We start from the raw sequence: 11,860 nt of genomic DNA, 5'->3' as shown, positions 1-11,860 counted from the left end.
ATTTTATTTATTTTGAGTTTTACAATTTTTCTCCTGATCTTACTCCCCCCCCAGAAGGTAATCTGTTAGTCTTTACATTGTTTCCATTGATCTAAGTTGAATGCGATGAGAGAGAAATCATATCCTTAAGGAAGAAAAATAAAGTATAAGAGATAGCAAAATTACAAAATAAGATAACAGAGTTTTTTCCTAAATTAAAGGTAATCGACTTTGGTCTTTGTTTAAACTCCACAGTTCTTTCTCTGGATGAAGATGGTATTCTCCATTGCAGAGAGCCCTAAATTGTCCCTGATAGCTGCACTGATAGAATGAGTGAGTCCATTAGGGTTGATTCCTTCCAATTAATTCTTATTGGCCAGTCTGAGAGGTGAGGTAGTACCTCAGAGATGTTTTAATTTGCATTTCTCTAATAAGTAATGATTTAGAACAATTTTTCATATGATTATGGATCGCTTTGATCTCATCTGTAAATTGCCTTTGCATGTCCTTTGACCATCAATTGGGGAATGGCTTTTTTTTTTGAAAATTTGACTCAGTTCTCTGTATATTTTAGAAATGAGGTCAATATGACCAGAAAGGACAATGATCAATGTTGGAAGGGATGTGGGAAATCTGGGACACTAATACATTGTTGATGGAACTGTGAATTCCTCATCCAACCTTTCTGGAGAGCAATTTGGAACTATGCCCAAAGGGCAACAAAAATGTGCATACACTTTGATCTAGCAATACCACTACTGGGTCTATACCCTGAAGAGATAATGAAAAAGGGTAAAAAAGTCATCACTTGTAGAAAAATATTCATAACAGCCCTGTTTGTGGTGGCAAAGAATTGGAAATTAAGTAAATGTCCTTCAATTGGGGAATGGCTTAATAAACTGTGGCATATGTATGTCATGGAACACTATTGTTCTATTAGAAACCAGGAGGGATAGGAATTCAGAGAAGCCTGGAAGGATTTGCATGAACTGATGCTGAGTGAGATGAGCAGAACCAGAAAAACATTGTATACCCTCACAGTAATATGGGCGTGATGATCAACCTTGATGGACTCACTCATTCTATCAGTGCAACAATCAGGGACAATTTGGGGCTCTTTTCAATGGAGAATACCATATCTGTATCCAGAGAAAGAACTGTAGAGTTTAAACAAAGACCAAAGACTATTACCTTTAATTTAGAAAAAAAAACCCATTATCGTATTATGTAATTTTTCTATCTCTTATGCTTTATTTTTCTTCCTTAAGGATATGATTTCTCTCTCATCACATTCAACTTAGATTAATGTATACCATGGAAACAATGTAAAGACTAACAGACTGCCTTCTGTGGGGGATGGGGAGGGAAGTAAGATCAGGGGAAAAAATGTAAAACTCAAAATAAATAAAATCTTTAAAAAAAAAGAAATGACTCTTTTATCAGAAATACTAGATGTAAAAATTGTTTCCCAATTTACCATATTTCTGTCCTTCATTTTCAAAGAAGGCCAAGACTTCAGGAAGGTGATGCCATGACAAGCACATGAATTGGATTTGAGTGAATCACAGGTCTCACTTTCTCCTCCAGAACCATCTGGGCCCAGTGGCCAAACATCAAGACAACTAGAGATATCCCTGGATGTGAGGTAGAGTTAAGTGACTTGTCCAAGGACACACAGCTTGTAAGTGTCAAATATCTGAGTAGATTTGAACTCTGATCCTTCTGACTATAAGACATTGCCATCTAGGTGCCTCTAACTACTGTGTAAAGGATAGACTAGATGACTGTGAGTTTCCTTCCACTTCTAAATTAATGGTCTTATGATTAGATATCTCTTCACAAACTATCATTCTGAAGCCTCCATATCCTCAGCATCCTCCTCCCTAGTTCTCTCCACAAGTTTTCCAGTTTTGGAATCATAATCAATTTAATTTTATCTGGAAAAGGGAATTATCAATTTCCCCATGGCTCCACTCATCATTCCTATTCCACCATTAGAAGTAAACTCCTTCAGGGCAGGGACTGTTTTTACTTTCATATTTGCTTTCTCATTATGGAGCAGACAACCTAATTATTCTTTCATTCATTTATTCACCATCTTGTCAAGTTAACTCTTTGATTTCACAGTGGAGAAAACTGAGTCCCAGAGAAAAGGGACTTCTTTAAGGTTTGAGAGAAATGCTCATTCAACTCAATGAAATCATGACAGAGCTGAAGTTCAAATGAAAAACTTATCAGCTCATGGACAGTTAGAGCATGAAGAAGACTTAGAAGTGTCCAATTCCCTCAAATTTTATAGAGGAGGAAACAGAGATCAAAGATAAGATTTGAAAATAAGTCTCCTAACTCTTAGTAGCCGTTACAGCCAGATTGTTGACATTTGATCTCCATAGGTGAATTTTCTAGGCCCAGCACAACATATTTGCTAGTTCTTCCAGGACAGTGGTGCCTGGACTTTCAACTCAACCACTTCACATGGAAATAGACAAGCGAGATCCATAGGTCCTCTTTAGTACAGTCTAGCATACTCTCTACTCTTCTTGGAAAAGTCTCATACAGAAGGGATTTGGGTACTGAACCCCTCCCATGCCTTGCCCTATCTTTAATGCCACCCCCTGATTCCCCAGCCTCCCTGAGTTAGACCCTGCTGAAACAGAGTTGAGGACTTCTAAAGCTGGGGGGAGAATTTCCTGTGCCCCAGGACAGCTCAGTCTTGTCTCCTACAGGGCCAAGCATATCTGAAGTGAACTTCTACTTCTCTTCATTGGGCAGACTTTTTCAAACAGACCTGTGTGCCTTACTCAGGTTTACAGACCACAGGAATCTTAGAAAAGGTAGGAAGATCAAAACTATAGGGAAAAGATGAGGAACCTGAGATACAGGAGACTAAGACATATTCCAGAAGACATGGCCTTCTATGAAAGTTTAAAGTCTGTTGCATTTCCCATTCTTACTCCCACCACCTTTAGCGAGCCTAATGATAAGTAGCGATAAAAGGACATTTTTCTTGTTATTTTTCAATTAATAAGCTTTCATTTTTCTCCTCTCACCCCTAATTTAAAAGAACAACAATATTAGATGAAATATTTATTTTCAAGAAAAACAAATTCTTACACTGAATCTAAAAATGTAAAGTTCATTCTGCATCTTAAATCTATTACCTCTCCATGAGAGGTAGATAGCATAAATTATCTCCATTTGAGAGGGAGACATTTCCCAACCTGCCAAAGATTCATATCCCTAGATAACAAGATATGGAGTCAGAATCCTGGCAGATGATATTATTGAAGGAATTGATTCATTGGGGAAGCTAACAGGGACCAGCTTTCCATCCAACCCCTAGGACAGAGGTTGAGTCCCAACAATACCAGTCTGGAAACGAAGGAAATTTATAAGGTAATCAAGCTGGTCTTGGGAATCTTCCTGTAAACCTTCTCACTATAGTGTATGTTCTCAGACTGGCCACATCTCCATGCCCACCCTCATCCCCATCTCCTCTTACTTATCACCACCATCATTACCTAATCACCATCATCTCTTTTAGGGGATAGTGTTATTTTTGGTTGCACTTTAAATCTTTCCTTAGTTCTGGGGAAAATTTCCTACCCTAGGGCAATTTCCACCCCTAGGTAAAGCATCTATTGCTTCATCCTAGTTATGCTCTGCATATCACTGACTATCTTATAACTTAATACAGTTGTTGATGATAACCAAAGAAATGAATTTCAGTTATACAGCTAATAAGGAAGGAGGAACTGGGGGAAAATTTTTTTGGCTCAGGCAAACCATTAGCTGGTACATAAACTTTGAGTAGCTCTTTCAGAGAAACTTAATTCAAAGCTCAAAAGTCCTTAAAAATTCATAATAAAACTTTAAATGAAATCAATGGGACCCACAGTAAATCTTGAAACAAATAAAGATTCCATCATGGAACTCCAATCCTTTTTTCTTGTCTACTCCAAAAGATATAGAGTAGAATCACAATGAGCTGAATAAATGTATTTAAAAAACATTTTTAATTTTTCCTCTTAATTTATAAGGGATAATAATATAAACAAAACATACTAATCAGATTAGTTTACATCATAAATGGAAATATTATGCAAACTACTGAAGATAATTGTCAAACTATTTGTTCTTAGCATCTAGGTGACATAATGGATAGAGAGCTGGATCTAGAATCAAGAAGACCTGAGTTCAAATCTAGCCTCAGATACTATGTGACTCTGGGCAAGTCACTGTTTGCCTCAATTTCCTTAGCTGTAACATAGAATAGCAATAGCACATCTCACAGGATTAAATGAAATATCTGTATAGTACTTGGCACATAAATAGGCACTTAATAAATACTTATTCTTTTTCTTGGTGGGACAGTAAAAGCAGCCCTGGATTTGAAGTCAAAGAGTCTTTTATTGACCTCTGTCACTTATTAGCTATGTGACATTAGGCAGCCTGTGAGAGACTATTTCCTTACCTGTAAAATGTAGTGGGGAGGTGAACTTTTAAATTAGATGAACTCTAAACTCCTTCTCACTATTTTTTGATGATCCTGTTCTGCTGCATTGCCTTTACAGCAGTGATATCCTGTTATATTGGACTGGTGAACCAGGACACCAGTGGTTTGTAGGTCTTTCCCTTCTCCCTTGGCTCTTCCTCTTTTTCTCTCTAGCTACTTGTCTCTGGAGGAGTGGTTTTTCTTTCAGACTGATCAGAGTGAAAAAATAGTGGCCAAGGCTCCAGCACACCAGCCCCTAGTTTGTCACAGCTTATGCCAGACAAAACTGCTTTCTTTTTTGTCTAGAAAGATTGCAGTCTCTGTTTTACTCTGTGATCTGGGAATTAGTAAAAATTGAATATAAATAAATAGTTTTCCTTCCACAGATGAAGCTCTCAGCAGAGAATCTCTGGTGAACTATGTACTGAAAATGTAAAATCTGTTGCTTGATATTCCTAGGTACTTTGTAGGCCTCTTTATTATTATCTCTATTGCATTTGCCCAGTGAGGTTCATACTACTGTAATAAATCCTATTGGTCAAGAAAGGACAAATGATTTAGAAAATAATCATGTCTCTCCTGGGAAGGTAAGAGAGAAAGAAAGACTAGAGTAAAGGAATGATGTTTAACCAGGTCTGGTGTCTACAATCTGAACAGTTCTAGTAAACCCAGCATCTGTTCAGTGTCTCTTTTGGATGGCTTGATCACATGGACCCTGCCCTGCAATCCAATGCTGAGCATCTTGTAGTAACTGGCATTCTTTCTTCATGGTTCCCTCATTTGCTCCTTTCAGTCCCCAGAGCAGTGCATGCCACTCTTATCCTGGCATGGTTCTCTCTCCCTCTACTCCATGTGCATTGTCTTCTTGCATGGCTTGTACTCTCTGCCTCCCTAAGCATGAGAGGGGTTTAGCTCATCAGTTAGTGTCTTATTCCAGGTTCAGGGAAAACTCCTTGGAGAATTGAAAAAGGGAATGCTACAGGAATTTCTGCTCCAACCAGCGACATCCACACCTCCTTGACAATTCAACTGGATATCACACCTTGATCATATTGCTGTTTGACAATTTTTTTGTGTGTGGCAAGACTCGTGATTTCATTGATGTCAGAAACTCCTTCCAACAATGTGGAAAGGCAAGGGGTTTTTTGTTTTGAACTTTTAATCCTTGAAACTTGCCTTTAGCATTGACAAAGAGGTCAAGTGACTAAACCAAAGTCATTCATTCAGGATGTTTCAGAGGCCAGATTTGAAACTAGTCAGTCCTGACATCTTCTTTTATTGACTTAACCTTGCTACTTATCACATTTATATGAATAGGCATAGTTGTTTTTTTCTTGCAGATTAATCTGTATTTGAAAATCAAACTTTCTATTCAGCTTTGATAATTTCAATAGGAAAGTTTGAAAGTCCCCAATTTTAGTGAATGTCTATCTTTTCCTCTGAAAGAGGATGTTCAGTTTTGCTGGGTAGTTGATTCTCAGCTGTAATGCAAACTATTTTGCCTTCCAGAATCTAAATCCTATGTAATTCTGACTGTAGCTCCATGATATTTGAATTGTTTCTTTCTGACTGCTTGTAATATTTTCTCTTTGATTTGGGAGTTCTGGAATTTGACATAATATTCCTGGTAGTTTTTCTTTTGGGATCTTTTTCAGAAGGTGATAGATTGATTTTTTTCAATTTCCATTTTGCCTTCTGCTTCTAGGATATCAGGGACTCTTCCTGGAGAATTTTCTGAAAAATTAAGTCTCAACTCTTCCTGGTCATCACTTTCAGTTAGACCAATAATTTTTAAACATCTCTCTTGGATCTGTTTTTTCAATGAGATCTTTTACATTTTCTTCTAGTTTTTCATTGTTTTCTTTTGTTTTATTGTTTCTTGATTTCTCACAAGGTCAACAGTTTTCCTTAGGTCATTCTTCATTTGAAAGAGTTATTTTCTTCCGAGAGCTTTTTTTTATTTCCTTTTCCATCTGGCCAATTCTGCTTTATAAGGCATTCTTTTCCTCGTTGATCTTATGGACTGCTTTTTCCATTTGACCCAAACTGGTTTGTAACATGTTATTTTCTTCAGGATTTTTATGTAATCTCTTCATCAAGTTGTTTACTTGGTTTTCATGATTTTCCTGCATCATTCTCATTTCTCTTCCCAATTTTTCCTCTGCCTTTTTTACTTGATTTTCAAAATCTTTTTTGAGAGCTTCCATAGCCTGAGACAAATTTCTATTTTTCTCGGAGGCTTTGGATGCAGAAACTTTGACTTTGTAATCTTCTGAGTGTGTATTTTGATCCTACATGGGACCAAAGCAATTTTCCATGGTCAGATTCTTTTTCTTCTGTTGTTTGCTCATTTCCCCAGCCTTTGATCTAATGCATTTTAATGCATTTTCCCCAAGCTTTAGAGGGGTGTGAGGACATCCCCCTCCCCACCCACCCAGGGACCTCAGTTCCTTCAAGGTCTTATGAATGGCTCTGACTATTTTCCTGGCTTGGGCTCTGGTCTGTGGATGAGGATAAGCACTCCCTTCTGCCCTGGAGCTATGAGGAGGATACCTGTTCCTCTATAGTAATATGGGGCCCCCAACTGTGACCTAGATCTGAGTGTGGGCAAAGCAGCAGTCCTTCCCAGGGATAGTGGAGAGACCTCTGCAATCTCCCTAAACCCCTTACCTCTATGTGGGTTGAATACTCTGGAAGTGGCTCCCCCAAATTGCTCCTATTTCCTGGGGCAGGGCTACCCTGAGGCCAGTCTGGCCTGGGCTCCATGCTCATTCTGGTGTGGCAAAATTTTCCCATTGACCTTCCAAGTTATCCTTGGTATTCCTTGGGCTAAGAGGTCTGGAAAACAGCCCCACAAGGTGCCCATGGGCTTATTCCTGGAAGACTGGATCTGGTTCACTCTGAGTGGTGTGGTCCTTTCCAAACCCAGTGGAACAGACCCTTCCCACAGATCTTCCAAGTTACTTGGGCCAGAAAATTGTTTTACTCAGTCTTTCTGCAGGTTCTACTACTCCAGAATTTGGTTAGAGTCATAATTTTAAGGCATTTGGAGTGATCTGGGGGAGAGTTTCTGGGAATTCCTGCTTCTGTTCTGCCATATTGGCTCCATCCCCCACTTAATGTAATTCTTCCCCCTTTCCCAGTTTTATAGATTATAATGCAAACAAAACAAACAAATATACAAAAACTAAACAATCTAGTACAGCAATATGGTGCATTGGCAAAAGAGTGGGCTAAGGAATCAGGGAGTGTGGGGTTCATATTCTTCTTCTAACACATGACATCTATGAGATCTTAGCCCAACTTGACTTCTCTGGGCCTCAGTTACTCATTCTGTAACATGAGGAAATTGCACCTAGATAGCCTCCAAAGTCCCATCTAGCTCTCCATCTTAGTTGATAGTGTACATCTTTTCTATATGTTCTAGTGACAGTGGTCTCCTGGTTGTTCTTCAACAAGATGTTTATATCTCTGCACTGTTGGCTTTTTCCCTGGCTATCCTCCATACCTGGAATGTTCTGCCTCCACAGTCTACCTCCTTCTGACTTCCTTCAAGTCCCTGCTAAAATTATACCTGCCAGACTCCCTTCTGAATTACCCTTAATTTTAATGCCTCTCCCTAGATTATCTTAAATTTGTACTTTCTCTACCTTGTATAGACATAGTTTGCATGCTGCCTCTCTCATTAAATTGGGAGCTCCATGAGAGCAAGAAATTCTTTTAACTTTCTTTGCATTTTCAGTTTTTTGCATGTCTGTCATATAGTAGTAGGAACTTAATAAATGGTCATTAAATATTTTTTCAAACAGAAGCCCTTTAATCTTTCTCCCAGGACAGAATTCCCAATTGATATTCTGGTTTTTATAAGACTGCTAGACCACCATAGTACCACCAGGGAGTATTTTATTTTACTGATCTTATTTGTATTGAAATTATTTTAGCACAATCTTCACACCCATCTATAAATTTTTTTCTTCTCCTTATCCAACAAGTTACCTCTTGTAAAAGAATAAAAAAGAAAGAGAAGAAAAGCAGTTCAGCAAAATCAACCCACACATCAATTGTTTCTTACAATATATACAATATTTCATACTCATAGCCACCACTATCAAGTATTTTAAATCTTTTTTTATTGTTATGATAAACTAGGCAAGGTTTTATTTTCAAAATCAAAATATGAAAATCTAAACCTATAAACCCCTCCTCCTTTTAAAAAAATCCTATATCTGTGAATATTGTGGTATAAGAAATTATTAGCAGGATGCTTTCAGAAAAACCTGTAAAGACAAACATGAACTGATTCAAAGTGAAGTGAACAGAACCAAGAAAACACTGTATACAGTAATAGCAATAATGTTCTATGAAAAATCATGAATGACTTGACTATTCTTAGCAATATAGTGATCCAATATAATCCCAAATAATTCATTATGAAAAATTCTATACACCTTCAGAGAAATTATTGATGGCATCTGAATACACAATGAAGCATACTATTTTTGAATTTTTTTATTTATTTAAGGCAATGGGGTTAAATGACTTTCCCAAGGTCACACAGCTAGGCAATTATTAAGTGTCTGAGGCTGGATTTGAACTCAGGTCCTTCTGATTCCAGGGTCAGTGCTCTATCCACTGTACCATCTAGCTGTCCCTATATTTCAGTTTCTTAATTTCTTTCTTCTTTCTTTTCTTTCTTCCTTTCTTCCTTACTTTCTATTTGGTTTTTCTTCTACAAAAAGACTAATAAATTATATCAGATTGCTGACTGCTTCAGGGAAGTAGGAGTGGAAGGAATATGGGATAGAATTTAGAATTCAAAACTTAAAAAAAATGTTAAAAATTGTTTTTATATGTACTTGGAGAAAAATATTATTTTTTAAAAAATCTTCCATCCTCAGAACCTAGCACAAAGTAGTTATAATTCAAAGAAAACTTAAGATTATCCAGTCCCAATAACTTCATTTTACAGTTGAGGAAACTGAGACCAAAGAAGCTAAAGTGAATTACCCAGTATCAGACAGGTAGAAAATGGTTGGTGTCAGTTTTGAACCCAAGAATCTCTAACTCCAGATATAACATCTTTTTTTCTTAAATGGCATCAGAGTTAAACAACTCTTGGTTGAAATGATTAATCAACAAACCCCATGTTCTATAAATTAGAATATATATATATATATATATATATATATATATATATATACATATTTTAAAAATCACTCTTTATTGAATTATAACTTCTTTTTTGGGAGGGTGTTGTTTGCTTTATATGCAAGATATCCTAAATTTGGAATACCTTGTACATTATCCAATAATTTTGTTTTATTTTTTTTTCCAATCCATTTAGTCTGCCAGGATTTATTAAATGCCTATTAAGGACCAGGCACTGTGTGTTAAATACTGAACTTAAAAATGAAAAGGATGGTGTAGAAGAAAGGAATGAAAAGGGATCTGAGAATGTTCATAGCCAGAGAAAATACTCAAAATCAGGAGATGAAGTACCTTATTTGAGAAACAGGGAGATCACTAAATTGTAGATTATTCTGAGGGCAGTAAAGTGCAAGAAGACTAGACTAGCAGGAAGGGGCCAAGTGATGAAGGATTTTAAAAGCCAATCAACAGATTTTATATTTGATTCTCAAGGCAGTAGGGAGCTTCGAGAGTTTATTGACTAGGGCGGAGGTGATACAGACAGGCAGTAGCTGAAGGAAAGGTACAATGGAATGGGGAGAGACTTGAGACAAGGGAGACCAACCAGCAGGTGATGAGTGATAAATATCTATACCAAATAATTTCCATCAGCAGAGGAGAGAAAGGACTTTTAAGAGAGATGTTACAAAGGCAGAAATAGTGGGATGACCTCTGATTGACTATGGGGGTGTATAAGAGTGAAGATTTGAGAATGACATCTAGATTTCAAGCCTGGATGAGTGGGGAAAAAAGAGCAAATCTTTACTTATTATAATAGTTTTCCAACATGGAAATTGATATCATAGATTTAGAGTAAAAATTTTAAAAGCACAAAAATAAAACAAAACCTGAAGTCACAACTTGTTCTGCTTCTTTTAAGCCACCTTGCTTCTTGAAGGCAACCCTAATCTCAACGTTTCCTTTGTTATGGAAGATAAAGCAAAATCCTCTCTACCTACTATTCTGTAATTGGATTTGGGAGACAGCTGAACTTCCCCAGAAACAACAGATTGATTTAGCTAAATGTCATTTTCAAGTCTTGTTGCATTGGCTTGGAGGCAAATGAGATTACACTGATTGTGGAAAGGACCAGGGACATTTTTTTGGAACATTTTAAAATTTTTTATTTATTTTAAGGCAATGGGGTTAAGTGACTTGCTCAAAGTCACACAGCTAGTCAATCATCAAGTGTCTGAGGTCAGATGTGAACTCAGGTCCTCCTGACTCCAGCACCACTTCGCTGCCCTGGACCAAGGACATTTTTGAAATTTTTGCTTGAAGTTCCCCATTTCCAGCCACCATCATGCCCTCCTTTCCCCATCCCACCCCTTTCTTTTCCTTTTTTGACTCTTGAAATCATTTTACTTCTGGTTATCTTCCCCCACTTCCAATCTCCCCCTTCCCTTTCATGTGAGATTTGAGAACTCCAGATACACATTACCATAGATGATCTCATTTTTTTTGGTTGGATATAATTGATATCCACATAATTATCAACATTAGATACCTTAAACATTCAGATTAGGTTTAGGGACATTGCCCATTCTTGGATAGTAAAAAGGACTGTCTACATCATTAAGTCAACATGATCATGGTGCTATATAAAGCAAGCATAAATTCTTAGGGGTCAACTGTTAAATTTTCAGTATGACGACTTTACACCTCAGAAATCCATAATGCTATAAATCAAAGCTTGATTTATTGTTTGCTGATTGTCTACACTTAAGAAAAGCCTAAAGAAAATTTTAATAATGCAAATTATACTTAAAAGTGTGTCTTGAATGCAATTTTTTAAAGGATCATTTGTTCAACATTTACCGTCACACCCCTGAGTTTAAATTGTGACTCTGACAAAGACAGGCTGTATGATTTGGATGAGGTCATTTAACCCTTAAATCACTCAAGTCACTCTCTAAAACTATAAATTGCAGAGTAGGTGAAAATCTGGTTGGTAAAGGGAATTCCTTTTTTTTTTTTCGGTTTTTTGCAAGGCAAATGGGGTTAAGTGGCTTGCCCAAGGCCACACAGCTAGGTAATTGTTAAGTGTCTGAGGTCGGATTTGAACTCAGGTACTCCTGACTCCAGGGCCAGTGCTCTATCCACTGCACCACCTAGCCACCCCTGTAAAGGGAATTTCTAACCTCATTTTCCTACACCAATGCGATCACAGGTCTGGTCCAAAAAACAAACTCCAGTAAG

This window comes from Macrotis lagotis, chromosome 3 (genome assembly GCF_037893015.1).
Source record: "Macrotis lagotis isolate mMagLag1 chromosome 3, bilby.v1.9.chrom.fasta, whole genome shotgun sequence".
Lineage (NCBI taxonomy): Eukaryota > Metazoa > Chordata > Mammalia > Peramelemorphia > Peramelidae > Macrotis > Macrotis lagotis.
Note: the sequence above shows the minus strand (reverse complement) of the source record.